This window comes from Herpailurus yagouaroundi, unplaced genomic scaffold, assembly GCF_014898765.1.
Source record: "Herpailurus yagouaroundi ecotype Mexico unplaced genomic scaffold, PumYag 159, whole genome shotgun sequence".
NCBI classification, from domain to species: domain Eukaryota; kingdom Metazoa; phylum Chordata; class Mammalia; order Carnivora; family Felidae; genus Herpailurus; species Herpailurus yagouaroundi.
In genome coordinates, this window is record NW_024412400.1 from 79,034,770 (window position 1) to 79,052,290 (window position 17,521).

General features: G+C 47.0%; 1 long non-coding RNA gene across 1 annotated transcript in view; it reads left to right on the forward strand.

The window, feature by feature from the left end:
- The window catches only part of LOC121034134 (uncharacterized), a 39,667-nt gene extending 22,386 nt beyond the window's left edge, over window positions 1-17,281 (forward strand). The window contains exon 3 of the long non-coding RNA XR_005792309.1: window positions 17,171-17,281. This is a non-coding gene — a long non-coding RNA (uncharacterized LOC121034134). The remainder of the gene's footprint in view (window positions 1-17,170) is intronic.
- The last annotated feature ends 240 nt before the right edge of the window (window positions 17,282-17,521 follow it).

Consider the following 17,521-nt stretch of genomic DNA (forward strand, 5'->3'; position numbering starts at 1 on the left):
CCCCTACAAACCAGTTCGGGATTGATTAAATTTCCACTTCCCTTTCAGCTCGTGCGTCCTGGGCTTTGGAGACGTTCCTCCCCTCCTGTCTTTCCTGCCTTCAACTTTTGCAGTCAGCCCTTCGGCCTGAGCCCTGACCTTACATGGCTCTGGAGCCTTCCCGTGGGCTAGAGGGAGGCCTGCCAGGGGCAGTGCTTTATTTTGGGTGGAAAAGGGGGAGGAAAAGGAAAAGCTGGAGCAACTCCTCTCTCTTTAGCCTTCCTCAGGAAAAGGTCCCTGCCCTGATCTCCGGGAGCCCAGCCCAGAGGTCACCCTCCCCCAGACCTGAATTTCTTTCTCCTTGGCTTAACTTCCTTGCTCCAGCCCTTAGGGCCAAGCTCCCTGGCAAGTCTGCTTTGCCTCTGCAACATGGGGTGTGTAGCTATCCTTTGGGTTTGCAAAGGGCTCATGTTAGCAGCAGGATCACCTGAGAACGTGCTAGAATCCCACGTTCTCTAAAGTTCTGCACCAGATCTACCGAAGGAGAACTCTGGAGACAGAGCCCAGCATTCTGGGTTTTAACAAGCTCCCCCCACCCTGCCCCCGGTAATTTGGATGCACCCAAAGTGTGAAGACCACTGTTGTAGGGAAACTGAGGACCCACGTGCTCCGTCTGACGTCTTGTTATTCCCAGGGGGAACCTCACAGGTTTTTCTTAAAGGCTGTGTGCTTTCTCCAGGGTCAGGGCATGGCGGTGAGAGATGGAAGGTGCAGGAACTCAGCGAATTCTGCTCTGTGGGAAAGGGGCAAAGGGGCAGGAATCAAATATTTCCTGAGTCTTTATTACGAGTCAGGCACTTGGCATCTACTGTTTCCTTTCCTTTCCTCTTTAATTTAACAATTAAAAAAATAAATGTTATTTACTCCTATGTTGCAGATGGGGAATCTAAGCAGCTGGGCTGGGAAAAGGGTGAAGAGAGGGCGAGACTGACATAGACCCGGGGCCACAAACTGGACCACAGATGGGGCAGGATGTTATATAAAAAGAGTGGGGCACCTTCACGTTACGAGTGGTGAAACTGAGGGCCAGAGAGAAGAAGGGTCCTGCCCAAGGTCACACGGAAAGGCAATGTCTACTAATTTCCAGTCCAGTGTTCTGCACCCCCCCCCCACTATCAATAAGCAGTTTCTTGCATTTTTACAAATTGCTTTTAAACTTTTTTACTCTGAAGTCATTTCAGATTGACAGAAAAATTGGAGAAGCTGTACAGATGCCCATTGCATCCTCACTCTGCTTCCCCTAAAGATAACATCTTACATACGCATGGCGTAGTTATCAAGAAATTTTAGGTCTCACTAAACCTTTTTTTTTTTTTTGAGATACGTGTGGATTTGCATTCCGTTAAAATAAATAATCTAGAGTCCTCGTGCATCCCTCATGCAGTTTTCCCCAATGGGAATAATTTAACTGGAACTTTTATGTTGGTGGACACGCCTTTGTGTTATTTTTCAAGTTCGTCCTCCCTCGGGAGAAAGCTTTCAGATTTCTTCGGAGGGGCCACAGAAGACAGAAACTAAAAAGAAATCAGAATGATAGTGGTTTTCTCAGCAGGAGGGATGAACATTGCATTTTTTCTGGACCCACTGTTGCTTCTCCAGGGACCTCCCATGCCTTCCAACAAAAACCTCCGGGGCAAAGGTCCTGCAGGTGCCTTTGGGAGAGAGCCGTGCAGGCAGGAGGCAGGAAGGAAGCGGTGGCAGTGTTCCAGCAACTTCAGACCGCAGGAAGCTTGCCCTTGAGAAGGGCCTTGGAGGTCAGCCGCCCAATTCTGCATCTGAGGCTTATGTCTCTACCAGCCTCTGCTCCAACTTTGCCAATGCTGAGAAGCTGCCCTTATTCAAGAGCGTTGATAACTTGGGGTGCTAGAAAGTTCTTTCACTAGACAGGACAGCAGGACCATATTGTCTTGTACCCTGTGAGATTCCTACCCTCCCGACACAGTGCTCGATAACACTAGGTGCGCGAGTGGCGGAATGAATGAAGAAGTGAACAGACATGCTGCCCAGTTTACGAGGTTGGAAGCACTGTCTCCCTCTGAAGAGCCCAGCGTGCCAGGGACAGAGCCAAGTGTCTGTGCCTCGTCAAGGCTAGGAGCCCTGGAACTTGAGAGGGATGGAGACCTCCAGGGTAAGATGTCTCTGGGGCGGGGAGAGGAGTCTTTCAAGTGTTCTGAGCGCCTGGCCGAGCGGCAGCCTTCTTCCGTGGCCCTGACTTATTACATTCCTGGGTAAGTTGAGGGAAATTCAATCCGTATGTTCCCAGGCTTATTTACATGACTCTCAGCAAGATGCTGCCATTGTGTAAGAGCCATTTGACGTCCGTGGTGCTGTCCTCTTTTTTCCATTCTGAGAAGAGTCCCTGAAGAAAAGCCAACTCTGCAGTCCGTGTGGAGGGAGGAGTAGGAGCACAGAGAACAGTCATCTGGGGCCGGACCCACCAGGCAATGCAGTGTCTGTGGAGACCACTTTCAGTGAACCTGCAGGGGGAGGCTGAAGAGAGACGGGAAGACAGGGGCATTGGCGGGTCACAGCCCCCAGGATTCCTGCCCGGTCCCGTGCCCATGTGAGCTCTGCCAGCTGTTGACTGCAGGACCTCATTGCAACGGGCGGAGGTGGGAGCCCCTCAAGGAGTCACAAAACAACAGGAGGGGTGGCTGCAGCATCAGGAAAATGGGGACTTCTGGGAAAGGCACCCCAGTTTGCATTGCAGCACAACTGTGGCCAACTTACTTCCTCCCTATGGGCCTCAGTTTCCTCTTCTGCAAAGTGTGAGGCTGTACTCTATTCCACAGTCTTTGTGGGTGCCAATAGCCTATTCGAGAACCCTTTTTTGGTGTATTATTGTATTATCAGGCACTGCTTAGATAAATAATTTTCAAGAAGATATGTTTGCCACAGTCATCGGTAAGAAATACACTTTACACACTCACCTAGTGCATATAACCGAAACAATATTTTCACAAATCAGTGTTTATCCTTCCTACAAGATGGACATGTAGATCAATGGAACCGAAGACAGAGTACAGAAATAAGCCTACATATTTATGATCAACAGATTTCCAATAAAGATGCCAAGGCAACTCAAGGGGGAAAGGCAGCCTTTTCAGATGGTAGTGACACCATTGGATATTCACAGGCAAAAATACACACATATACAAATGCATAGACTTAGACTCTTACTTCTCATGACACAAAAGTATGAATTAAAAAATAGATCGTAGACTGAAATGTAAGACCTAAAAGTAGAGACCAAACTGTGTGTAAGTCCTCACAAGCGTTAAGCAAAGTGAAAGAAGCCAACTGTGAAAGACTAAGTACTTTGGGCTTCTCTTTACGTAGAGTTTCTAGAAAAGACAAAACATTAGAGACAAAAAATAGATCCGAGGTTTACACAGGCTATCAGGCTGCCAACAAGAGTGAAGGAGCTTTCTGGAGGGTGGCAGGGTTCTAGATGGCGGTGATGGTTTCAGGGCTGTGTAAATTTACAAAAAATATATATATATAATGGATGGATTTTATATAAAATCTAACTCAAAGAGACACATCAGCCAATAAAAGTAAACTTAAATGGTAAAGATGATAGATAAATGATTGGTCCCTTTTTTGGGATCTTTGGGCGGGATGAGTTCATTCCAAACCACCTCTTCCTAACTTCACCAGTCTCTCTCTGTAACACCCACGCATCATTACGCATGGATATGCTGCTCATAAATGACTAGCCATTTGAAAAGATTAGAATAGATATATAGAGATTTGTATTGAAAACTAAACTCTTTTGAGAAAAGAAGTTTATAAATCTAAGCCAGTCTTTCAACACTTTTATATGTGATACCAACACATGCCCAAAATTCTACCAAAATTATAAAGTCTACCAAAAATTTGTTATAAAAAACTTTATAAAATTTTTTTTATAAAATTATAAAGTATACCAAAAGTATACCAACATTAGCCATGGCTTCAAGCACGTAAGTCGTCATACTCACTAAAGACACGATCTGTTGGTTCTGAATACCTATGAAGCACAAGGAAGAATGTTTTGTGTCTCTTTAGCAGCTTAGGTTGGGAATCAGACACTGCCAAAGATTTCCTAACCAGTTAAGTGTCTTCTAAACCTCACTGTGGTTCATTGACAGCCCCCCCCCCCAAGATCTACCCAATCAGAATCTCTGTGAGGCCAGACAGAAGATCTTGGGGATATCTTCTTGCAAAGCTCCCCAGGTGGTCAGGGAGATTTGTGAACTTGGTTTGGTGAAATCAGCTCAATCAGTTTTGAGATCCATCACAAGGAACTGGCTTCCAATTATTGTTAAAATATCAAGGTTTGCAAATGAGTTACTTTAAAAAACATTTATTAAGCAGAGTACAGACTAAGCCGTCTCAACAATCATACCACCCACTCTTCCCCACCGTCGCGTCTTTAGAAAAGTGTGAAAAAGTAACAGTGGGTAGGCTAGAATTTTGCTAAGTCCTGGGATCTCACATTGATAACCTCAGATCCTTAGCTTTTAAAAGCCTTGTAATCCTTTTCGGTCAAGTGGAGAATATTGTCAATTAATTTTTTAAACCGTTGTCTGCTGTTCAGTCAAGTTGCCCTTCTGTGCTTGTGGAAGCTGACTTTGAACCAAGTACAGAGTTCATGTCTGAAATTAAAGCTGCGTTTTAGCTCTTCACTCTAGACACTTCACATCTCTTTGGATCTTCGTTCCGTTGTTTAATGATCTTACTATTTCTCCCAGATTTATCTCAACTCAGATTTTGGCCAAGTGAGTTGATATATTTATGGTATTTGTTATCTTTGTACCTCATTTGAATCACCCTGCAAACGTGTTTTCAAGCACACCTTTCCCCTCCCTCTCCTCACTGGCCTCAGGAGAGAGGGGCTCTGGACCTCACCCCAGCTCCCGGTCCTCTCCAGGATGCTCCCTTCTCCGGCCACCCTTCCCTCCTGGACCCTCCGCTGTGATCTTCAGCCACTCGGCCTCCATACCATAGAGAGATAGTCAACTTTTCCGACCCGAACACCAAAATTCTTCTCTGGCACCTCTTTCCGTCCCCATCTGGCTTCCATTCTCTTTCTCATTTTCTTTCCAGGTCAGGCTTCTAGAGGGAGGGAGAGCCCCTGAGTGTCCGTATTTCTCTTTTCCAGTTACTTCTGACCTTCTATCGTCTGGCTCTGTCCCCACTGCTCCCACAAAACCGCTTGCAGGATAGTCATTAAGGACCTCCTCATTGCCCAAAGCCAATCACCGCATTTTCTCTTCACACCTAATTTAACTTTCCTGGTGAGTTTGCTTTGGGGAACCATTCTGTCCTTAAAACAATTTTCCTGTGGTCTTATAGGCACTGCTTGTTCCCTTGTCCCTTCCTACCCCTCCAATTGTTCCTCTGTAGCTCCCACCACAAAGCATCTTTTTCACAGCCCCGTCTCTCGCTGTCCTTGGCCCTTGCTCCCCTCATTCTTCTCCAGTGGTGCCTCAAGTGCGGCCCTTGAGTCGTTTGTAGCAGAAGCTTAATTCTTGCTAAAAATGCCAAGTGCTGGGGCACAAGCCCAGACCTGCTGAGGCCGAATCCCAGGAGGGGCCCCGGGTCTCTGCTTTAGAAGCTCTCCCTCCTGGAGACCCCATAGCACACTAAAGTTGGAGAACACCAGCGCTATAGACTTTTTCTGGGCCACGTTCTTTATTCTAATGTTTCCGAGTTCATTGACCCCACTGCTGCCCAGACCCCCATTTCATTGTTGTCTTTAAAATCCTTTGCAGGGATTTCACCCCTAGAAACAGAGGCTAAGCTCCCATGTCCTGGCATGAGGAGCCCTTGTGAGTTGGCCCCCAAGTTTGCCTTTCTCACCCACAACTCTCACATGCATCCTGTACTCCAGATATACCCTTCCCACACCTACTTGTTCACATCTCTGGGGCTGGCTGGGTCTGCTGTCGGATGCCCTCCACCAAGGGCCACCTCCATTCACCTTCAAGTCTCAGAAACTATCTCGAGATTCACAGCCTCACCCCAGTGTTTTCTCTCTGCCCTTAGGGTACCTCTGCGTAGGACTCCCCACATCATATTGTGATCCATACTTGACCTTGCTGGGGCTCCTCCCTGACTGGAGCACCACACGATAGGGACCACGTCTTGTTCTCTTCAGGACCCTGAACTATAAGGGGTCCACAGCATGGAGTAGGAAGACAGTGGTCATGGTGACGGGCAGCAATGGTGCTCCTGGCCCACATGCATACTGTACTGCTCATCTGGGTGATGGGGAACTTCATGCATCTGTCCGTGTGTTCCAGGCTCCAGGCTGGGTCCTGGGATACAGAGTGTGAACAGTCTCTGCTCTCAAAGGTCTCTTTTTCAGTGAGGGATGCAGAAAAGTCAGTAGGACAACCTGGGTAGAGAAGGCCATTGCAGAGGGGAACTTAGAGGACTTTAGGAGCACAAAGGAGGGCATTCAGCCCAGACATTGGTTCCAGATGGAAAATTCCTGTCCTGGGAAAAGGGTGAAGTGGAACGAAAAGTTAACATTGCACAGGGTGGGAGAATGCTCCGGAAAGAGAATGGGAAGGCCTGAGCTTCAGTGTAGTCTCTGCCACTGATGAGCCACGTGCTATATCACTTATGCAATCCCTGAGCTTCAACCTGCATGTCAGTAATGGGCGGAGTTTGAACTGAGTTCAGTTTTGAAATCGGTAAAAAGCAAAGTACAAACTTAGTGCTAAGTCTGTGTTGCAAAAGGTGCATTCATAAGTAGTGACCACCAGGTGGCACCAGAGAATCACTTTTAGCACAAACCCCGGGGTTTCGCCTCCTTTACTGAACCCCGGAAGGGGTGGGGCGGCGTCCTTTAGAATTTGAGGCTGATGGATGCCACCAGCTCAAGGCTTGGCTTCTATGTAAGGCTCTTCTGAGACATAGGAGCAGAAATCTCTTTTGAAACACGCCACTTTGGGGGAGCTAGGCATTAGTTGTCTTTACACGAAGTATAAAATCATCTTCTATGCCTGCTGATGTCCTCTGGAGCCTGTTCCAGCATTTGCATGCTACCATTCCGGCTCTGACCCCATGTGTTGGACACGAGGAGGGAGAGGCATTGCTCTAGTCCCATTGGGACCACCTACTCACTTTTCATTCTCTGTGGGAGGCAGGCAGTGACCACAGGAAACAGCATGCATTGTCTTGCTAAGGACATGTCCCATCCCTGGGGCTTTGAGCAAAGCCAAGTAGTTGGGAAGATGACAAGTCCATTCTAGATCTTCATGTGGCTGGAACTGAATCAGAGACCCCTGTCAGGATCTGATGGAAGCCATGGACCCTCTCCTTCAGAACACTTACAACATGCATGTTGTTTCAACTGCTTCCAGACCTTTGCCTAAGGGACCCAGGCTGTGGTCCTTTCAGGGTTTCACTGGACCTTAAGAACTTAATGTCATGTAGTCATTCTTGATGGCCAACTATGCACATTAGCCTCTTAATTTGTAGTAAGACTATTTCCTCCTGAGACGGTTATCTCTTCCAGAGAACAAAGAGTGGCAGTGATGGGTCCCGAGTCTTAGGATGGCTAATATCTAAACAGTGGACCGTGCACAGATGAGTTAGACATAACCCTGATGTGTTTGGATCTGGCTTTCATGGGAGCACCTGGGCTGCTGGAGGAGGCTCCATTCTGGAACTCTGTCCCAGGAGAGGCTGAAGAGTTGCGAATGTTCCTGGCTGGGGACCGCTTGCTGGGAACGCACCTTTGCTGCACCAGGAGGACTGGGAGCTTCTGGCCAGCTACTCATCCACATCTCTGTCCTTTCTTTGTGAATCTTGCTTGGTGCTAGAAAGCTCCAGAGGTTCTGCCTGTGCCCTGTACAGATGCTCCACACATAAATGCCTTTGGGATTCTTTGCTTCCTGAGGCTAATGACCTAGAAGCATCATAAGACAAAATAGCTAGCAACGACCTGGGGATGAGTGTCTCCACTTGGGCCTGGCTCTGCCATTTATTAACTGCGAGACTCTAGGCTTCAAATATAAAATGGGGATAATGACTTGTCTTCTTTGCTTCATAGCGTTCATGTATTCAACAAATACGGATTGGGCACCTGTTATGTGCCACTCACTGCTCTAAACACTGTGGATGCAGTGGATGAAACAGACACGATTTCTCTTGTCTTGATGAAGCTAACAGTCTAGGGCAGCTTGAGAATCAAATCTGAAAACGTATCTGAGTACCTTCTGTTGTCTCTGTAGTGTTGGGCTGGGCTGCCATTCATACACTCTTCTGACTCTTTGTCGTTGTTGTTTAATGGTTTTGTGGCCCACTGTGGCAGGAGACACAGACTCGGGCTCACAAATGTTACCAATGTGGGAAAGTTCCAAACAAAGTTGATGGCTCTCAACTCCAGTCAATGGGAAATTGTAAAGGGGCTGGCCACACCTGTCTTCCTTCCTCCTTCATAGTCTCTCTCCTGGAAGATAAATCGGTGGGACTGAGACCTCCATTATTTAAACAAGCCAGAAAGTCTATTGAGGTTTGGACAGGCAAGATCTTGCAGAGCGTGTAGGTAGGACACTTCCATCCCATCACCGTAGGGCATCCTGCGTTTCAAGTCTCTTGAGGGTTTCTCTCTCTGATCCCACTGCCCTCACCATATCTGATGCTGGGGGCACAGCTTCACACCCTCCCCTACTCTGCACCCTCGCCTCTTGCTTTATTTATTTCTTTTTTAGTGAAAATAATTTAGTATGGCATGGGGAAGGAATCTTGTTAACAACCGAAAGGAAATAGAAAAGAAAATACTGAGCCGTACCAAATGAGACATGTTCATGGAGAACAGGGTCTTGAGCAGAAGCCAGCACTAACATCTTCCACCCGAATCTCCTTACTGACTCTGCCCCATCTTGTTTCCTGGTCACTTGGGCTTGGGGCCTACTCAAGGACATGTCCAAGTTTTTGACATGCGTTGAAGTCACAGCTGATGGGAAGCCACCTCCTGCTTTTCTCTGTGTTTCTTGTATGCATCCCCTCTCCTTAGCCCGCCTCTGCAGAGGATTGTTAGATGATATACAAGGATTGCTTCCTTGGATCTGTGCCCTCTGGTTGTGTCTCTCACATGGAATTTTGGCTCAGCCAGGACACTTACTTTGGAAAATGGAACACTAGCAAACTTGATGCAAGCAGAGGCTTTAAAAAAATGCCTGATTTCTTTAGCTTTCACTCAGATGTGCTGAAACAGCCGCACAAATGTATGGCAAACAAGCCAGGTTGTCCCTGAAGGCACTAGCTCAAAGATTGGAAACAACCCAAAGGTTCCCATGTACTGATTTGAAAAGATCACCATGGTTTAGTATATAAAGAAGAGTAGTATATCCAGCATAAGAAGGTTTTGTGTCCAAAATATGGGAAAATAAGAACATAGATTCGTGTATGGTTGTGTCCTCGTTTAAAAAAAAAAACCAGTGGAGGGGCGCCTGGGTGGTTCACTCGGTTAAGCGTCCGACTTCAGCTCAGGCCATGATCTCACGGTCCGTGAGTTTGAGCCCCGTGTCGGGCTCTGTGATGACAGTGCAGAGCCTGAAGCCTGTTTCGAATTCTGTGTCTCCCTCTCTCTCTCTGACCCTCCCCCACTCATGCTCTGTCTCTCTCTCTCTCAAAAATAAATAAACGTTAAAAAAAATAATACAAAAATAATTTAAAAAATAAAAAAAAACAGTGGAAAAGTATATGAGAAATGAATAAGAAAGTGTTATCTGTGGCTGGGAGCGGGCTGGGAGAATAGGGCAGACTGGGGACAGGAACAGGGAGGAAGATTTTTCACTCCTACCTTTTTACAATGTTGAACTCTGTTTTGATCAATTCAACTTCTGTATTAAAATGCTATTAAAGAAAATACAAGGAAAAAGTAAAAAAATACATAGGAAAAAAAAAAAAAGCCTGATTTCTCACTTAGGCCTCCGCCACTGCTCTGAGAACATGTTTGGGCTAGGCTGCTAGAGGGATGTGACAGAGAGCCGACCAGTGAGTCCCCAAGCCAACCTGCCAGCCGAACAACCACAGACACATGCATGGGCCCAGTCAGGATTGGTCAAGTAGGGCTTCTAGGTGACCTGTAGGTATTGAAAAATAATAGGGAGTTTTAGGGTGATTTGTTACTCAGCAGTTCCTAGCTGATACAACTGCTGCTCAGGCCATTATCATGCCTTTCTTAACATAGCTTAAGAAAGGTATTGGTAATTTAATAGTAATTCATTGGAATTTAGTGGTAGCTCATCTCCTGGCCTCCAGGCAATGTTCTTCCAGTCTTGCCTCCACTCTGATGTCAGAATGATCCACTCATGTTATGTTGGACTGAACTGAATTATTGAAGAGGCCATGAGGATCATCTGATCCTTTTCACAGATGAGGAAACTGAGCCCTAGAGATGGAAAGTGACTTTTTCATGTCACAAAGATTCAGGGACAGCCCCCATCAGCCTCAAGACGGGAATATAAATCTCTGGGTGCCTGTTTGAGGCTCTATCCCTGCACTGGAAACCTGCTACATGATCAGAGTAACTCCTTGCCATCTTCCACTCTAACAGGTCCGTTCCTGGTGGCGAAGGTCTACCCTCTCTTTTCACTGAGGAGCATTGGGAAGGTCCAAATGTCTCTCCCCAAATGTCAAAGGGGAGAAGTGTGTGATGGCCCCATTCCAGTGACACCCCTAGGAAATGACAGCTTCCCCCAACACAGCTCAGAGGCAGGTCTGGGCCCTGCTCAGTGTGGAAGGTGGGTCCTCTGTTCTGGGACAGCTGTCCCTAATTCCCTAACCTTTTTTGATGATTCCACAGATATGACCAGTGAGGTCCCCTTGCCAGACACATTCCTTTGGTTCTTCCCAGGGTTACAAAACATGCCCAGCTCGAAACTTTAATTCTATTTCATTGACTCCTTTAAGAAGGCAAATGGGACAGGATGAGGGTGATATTCTCAAAGGAAAAACCTTGATGGCACCTTGATTTAGAAAGCAGTGAATCACCGAAGAGCTGTGTAGCACGGTTCCTCCAAGAAAGCACGCCCTTGTCACCAGGGTCGCACACAGGCTCTCTCCTGTCTGTAACCGAACCCATTTTAGGCATCCTGGGCACTGGCAACAACAATGCTTTTATGTCGTGTGTGTTCTTCCTGCAACGCCCAAGCCTTCCAGGCAAAACGATTCTGAAAGCAACCCGTTCAAGGTTTCCATTTGATCCTATGGATCTTATGGTTTCCATTTGATCTGCTTCGTGTGGTTCTAAATTCCCACAACCATAGGTGGTGTAGACAAAGTACACTGATATTAATGGTGGGGATCTGCGAGACCCTGGGCCCCCACTTCCTGCTCTTATCCCCTTTCCTCTTCAGCAAGGCCGTCTTCCAGGCCAGGCTCGTCTCTGGGTGAGATGCTGTCGGTGAACAGGCTAACAATGAGTAGCAGCAGAAACCCAATAGCCCAGAGGACTCTGGACTAGAAATCAGGGCACCTCCTCACCCCAAGTGTTTGCAAAGGTAAAATATAATCCCTTTCCTCTCCCTAGGACCCTATCAGTCATTTGAATACCCACCCCTCTTACTGGGTGGGCTTTCAAACCACAATGTGGTTTGCAGAGGGGACCTGCACATAAAGGGTGTGAGTGCACTCAGGAAGGGGTGGAGAGGGGGACCCGTCGCTAAAATCACCTTTTTACTGAAGAATAAAGGACTGGAGCTATTCTGTTCTGTGGAAATTATTCTGGAAACTAATTTTCCTGGACAGATGGAAAAAGTAGGGAATGCAGGAAAGAATGATTAGGGGTTCTGCAAGACGAGCCCTTCTCTCTTGTTTCTGAGAAAACTGAGGCACTTTGGTCCATCCTGTTTTGAAGAAGACATAGGTGCAGGAGATGTGTACAAAACAGGTTACTCAATCGCCACCCTGCCTCTGTCCCCAACCCAACCCATGCACATACCTGAGCGCACGGAGAGTATCTCGGGAATCCTGTGAGCTGCTCTGAGGCCCCCATCCTTCCAGGCACTCGGCCCCCAAACTGTACTCCACACTCTCTCTTCAAAATTACAGCCGGGGTGGTCCTGTAAAACACAAGCCACATTAAATCGATTCCCTTGCAAACCCTTTCATCAAACCGAAACCAAATTAAAACCCATTCGTATTCTCTACCGATGGCTGGACTGTCTTGCCGGGCTGTGCAGAATCTGCCCGTGCTCCGTTCACCAGCATTAAGTATCATCAGCTCTTGGGTTTGGGCCTAATTCTCTTATTTCCTCTGAAAGGCTGAAAAAAGTCCTGAAAATGAGAGAACAGCAGAAATAGGCTGAGAACTCTTTGAGGTTATTAATTTTTATTTCCCGCTGGGTAAATTGGGCCCGAGGTTCTCCCGAGAAGCCCAGAGCAGTGATTTCAGGGGGCCCTGCCAGGGTAGGTCCAAGGGATCCATCCAAGGCTGGCACAGGAGAGCAATTGGAGGAAAACCAAAAAAGCCCATGCAAGTCAACTGGAAATAAATGAAGCTTGGATAAGCTTCATTCCCCGGCAAGTCTCCCCCCTTACCCAGTGTCCTTCCTTTAGGGGGCACTCTGCCAGCCAAGTTCCTAGATCTTCAGTCTACAGAATCTGATCTGAATAATAGGAGGTAATATTATACAGGAGATAATGGCTAATAATTATTAAGCACTTACTTTGTGCCATACGCTATTCTAAACCATTTATACTCAACCATTCATTTGTTTACTCCTTCAACAGATATTTATTGGCACTTAATACATATATAAATAAACACAAAACAGAAAAATAAACCCCTGCCCTTCACAGCTTACATTCTGGTACAGGGAGACACAAAATATACAGTAAATGTAATGAACAGGCCAATTGTATTGTATATTAAGAAGTGATGGGCTAAGGGAAGGAAAGGGGAGTATAGGAGAGCAGGGATCAGTTTTTTTTTTTGTAACCAAAAATTTTTTAATTTTTTTTTATTTTATTTTGAGAGAGAGAGAGCACAAGCAGGCGAGCAGGGGGGAGGGGCGGAGGGAGAGAGGGAGAATCTTAAACAGGCTCTATGCTCAGCGTGGAGCCCAACATGGGGCTTGATCCCACGACCCTGGGATCATGACCCGAGCTGAAATCAAGAGTCACATGCTCAACCGACTGAGCCACCCAGGCGTCCCAAGGGACCGGTTTTACATAGTTGGGCCAGGTGGGCCTTACTGCGGAAGTGACATCTGAGTGGGGACAGAGGTGGTAAGGAAGGTATCTATGTGGTTAGCTGGGGGACCAACACTCCAGGTAAGGGAACAGCCAGTGCAAAGAGAACAAGCCGGATGCTCTAGGACCAACAAGGAGCCCCGTGGCTTGAGCGGAGGCAGCAGGGAGGATGGGGGGGTATAAGGTCAGAGATGTAAGGGTTTGTAGAAGCTGTGAGAGTCTTAGGGGGCCACTGTAAGGGCGTGGCTTTCTCTCTTACCAAGTAAGGAGCCACTGGAGGATTCGACTTAATGTGACTTACGTTTTACAGAATCTCTCTGACTGCTGTGTTGAGCACAGAGTGTGGGGGGCAAGAAAGAAGTAGGGAGACAGTCAGGCGGCTGCTGCAATAATCTTGCTGAGAGATGATGATGGATCAGCAGAGGGGACGAAAAAGGCTTAGATTCCAGATATATTTAAAATTAAAAAAAAATTTAATGTTTACTCATTAAAAAAATTTTTTTTAATGTGTATTTAGTTCTGAGAGAGAGAGAACGAGCACAAGTAGGGGAGGGTCAGAGAGAGAGGGAGACACAGAATCTGAAATAGGCTCCGGGTTCTGAGCTGTCAGCACAAAGCCCGACACAGGGCTCGAACTTACAGACCACGAGAATGTGACCTGAGCAGAAGTCGGACGCTCAACTGGCTGAGCCACCCAGGTGCCCCATGTTTATTCATTTTTGAGAGAGAGACAGAGAGAGAGAGACAGAGCAGGAGAGGGGGAGAGGCAGAGAGAGAGAGAGAGAGAGGGAGACACAGAATCTGAAGCAGGTTCCAGGCTCTGGGCTGGGCAGTACAGAGCCTGATGTGGGGCTCGAAGTGCCGAGCTACGAGATCATGACCTCACAGTCATGCTTAACCGATGAGCCACCCAGGAGCCCCAAGATACCAGATATATTTTAAATGTAGAGTCGACAGAGCTTCTTGGATCTGTGGTCAGAAAGAAAGGAATTAAAAATGGATACCAGGTTTTGACCTGAGTGCTTAGAAGAATAGAGTTTCTTTTAGGCGAAATGGACAACGCTGGTGAATAAGCTTCTGGAGGAAGATCGGGAGTTCTGTTTGGGACATGTGGCGTTTACCAGAGCGGACAGTTGGATATGTGAGCCTGGAGTTCAGGGGAGAAGGCCAGCTGGAGCTATAAATTTGGGGGACGTTGGCACACAGGTGGTAATTAAAACCTTGAGCTTGGATGAACTCACCCAGGGAATATGCATAGGTAGAGGGTGGATCGAGGACCTTGGGGTGTCTCACATCCTGGGTCTGGGAAAAGATGAGGAACCCCCAAGAAGAAGGAACAGTCAGACAGGAAGGACAAAGCCAAGAGGATGCTGTCCCAGAAGCCAAGGGAAGGGAGAGTGTCAAGGAGGCAGCAAGGATCTGCTGTGTCAAATGTCACTTGCTCACAGATAGGAGCAAGACGGAGAGCTGGCCGTTGGGTTTAGCAATGTGGAAGTCACTGGTGACCCAGACAAGAATGCTTCGTGGGGAGTAAAGGGCATCCAAACCTAGTCTAAGTATGTTTAAGGAGAAGTGGGAGAGGACTTGAACACAATGAGGACAACAACATAAGAATAGGTAGAGAGGGGAAGATAAAGGCTCTAGGAGAAAAAGACGAGTACTGTTGGAACCATGTCTTTGGGTCACCTAAACAGGGTTAAGAATCCAGTCACTTTGGATCACTGAAGGGCTGGCTTTGTCATAGTTTTCTAGGGCTTCCAGAACAAAGTACCACAAACTGGGTGGCTGAAACAATGGAAATGCACTGTCTCACAGTCCCAGAGGCGAGAAATCCAAGGTCAAGGTGTTGGCAGGGTTGGCTCCCTCTGAGGTCTGTGAGACTTTCTTCCAGCCTAGTGGTTTGCTAGAACCCTTTGTCATTTCTTGGCTTGCAGGCACAGGACCCTGTTGTCACCTTCTTGTTCATATGACGTTCTTCCCATGGACACGGCTGTGAACAAGTTTCCCCTCTGTGTAAGGATGCCAGTTGCATTGAATCAGGACCCTTCCCTACTCCAGTATGACCTCATCCTAACTATGTGCAATGACCCCATGTCTAAATCAGGGCATATTCTGAGATGCTAAATTTTTAGAGGGCACAATTCAACACATAATAGCTTTACTATTTTTTATTTCTTAAACTTTCCTTTTTTAATGTTGATTTAATTTTGGGAGAGAGAGAGAGAGAGAGAGAGAGACAGAGACAGAGCATGAGCAGGGGAGGGGTAGAGAGAGGAGACACAGAATCTGAAACAGGCTCCAGGCTCTGAGCTGTCAGCACAGAGCCCAACATGGGGCTCGAACCCACAAACCGGGAGATCATGACCCGAGGCAGAGTCGGTTGCCCAGCTGACTGAGGCCACCCAGGCGCCCCAACACATAATAGCTTTAGATAGGGGATGGGCAGTATATCTTTCGTAACAGGAGAGAAGGTAGAGTACTTGTCCGAAATTGCTGCCAGGCTTATAGATACATTTGTGAAAGTCTGTGGACCTGCTCTTCTGATTGCTTTAATTTTTTCAGACATGTGGAAATCAAGGTCATTAGCTGAGAGTGCTGGCAAAGGCAGATTGAGGAGAGGGATGTTGTCAAGTTGTTTGCAGCAGGGTGAGAGTGAGTGGTCTAAGGAAACACAGCATGACAGCTGGGCAACTTTATGGGCGCACCTGTGGTCCTTGGTCCTGTATCTAAAGCGGGGCGGTTTGTGTGGCGTTGAATTTTTCTCAAGCTCCCTTCAGCCACACAGGGGCAGCAGAGAGTGTGGGGAGGGTTGTGATTTACTAGGGCCGTGGTTTTACAAAGCAGATTTCAGCAGGGGAGGAAAAGGGGGGAGGAGGGAGCGGAGAGTAAGTGCAAGGAAGTTGTAATGATAGACTGTGGAAGCAAAACTGGCTAAGAGGGAAGAGAGGACCCTACGTGGAGACACTGATTAGGCCAATTTTACAGAAGAGGAAAGGGATGGAGAAGTGAAGTACTTTTTCGGGTTGGCTTAGTGGCAGAATCAGAATCCAAACCCAGCTGTGTGGCTCAGAGCCCACGTCTTTAGAGGCGGGACCAGAAAGGTGGGAGGAAAGAGGCAGGACTGAGGGACGCATCAGATTCGTTTGGGGACTGTTCATTCCAGTGGCTCAGCTCATAACCATTCTTAACCACAAGCTAAGGCATTCCTGATCCCTGTAACATGACATTCTATGATTCCAGTGGTTTCCTCCTTTTTGGAGAAGGATCTTCCTCTTTGATTCTGACAGAAATAGGTCTTTTATTTAGGACAGATATCTGTTTCCCTACTAACCTCCCACACTCACTTCTTTTCCTCTCTTAAATGTATATATAGAGTGTTTCATTGTTCCAAAATACTTTTATATTCATTTTCAGTCTTTGAGTCCGCAGCCACCCTACTATGGCAGTTATTGTTATTCCTATTTTCAAGATAAGGCAATGAGGCTAAGCCTCATTTGGAATTCAAGAGTCAGACAATGGGGCGCCTGGGTGGCTCAGTTGGGTAAGCGGCAGACTTCTGCTCAGGTCATGATCTCAGTTGGGTAAGCGGCAGACTTCTGCTCAGGTCATGATCTCACAACTCGTGGGTTCGAGCCCCTCGTCCGACTGTGTGCTGATAGCTCAGAGCCTGGAGCCTGCTTCTGATTCTGTGTCTCCCTCTCTCTCTGCCCCTCCCCTGCTCACACTCTGTCTCTCTGTCTCTCTCTCTCAAAAATAAATAAACATTAAAAAAATTAAAAAAAAAAAAAGAGTAGGACGTTGCTGTGACCAACATGATGATGGGCAGGAAACAGGGTGTAAACGGGCAGAACTAGGGGTCCTCTGAGCTTCTTGAAAGATGTGGTAACTTCATCCAGGCTTGTGGTCAGTCTTGTGTTCCTCTAACCAACAGACAAAACCAAAGTCTTCCTGCCTGTTTGAGAGGGAAGTACAGAGGACTGGTGTGGATGAGACCCGGCCAATGACCTGCTGACTGATGGATTCTTGGCCTTCTATTTCTCCTCCCTGGGCCATCCTTCATAAATTACGGAGCTGATATTGCTAATTGTAATTGTTTTGTGCATGGATTATTTTTCTTTAGACGATTTTATTTATTTATTATTTTTTTTTTCAACTTTTTTTTTTTTTTAATTTTTTTTTTCAACGTTTATTTATTTTTGGGACAGAGAGACAGAGCATGAACGGGGGAGGAGCAGAGAGAGAGGGAGACACAGAATCGGAAACAGGCTCCAGGCTCTGAGCC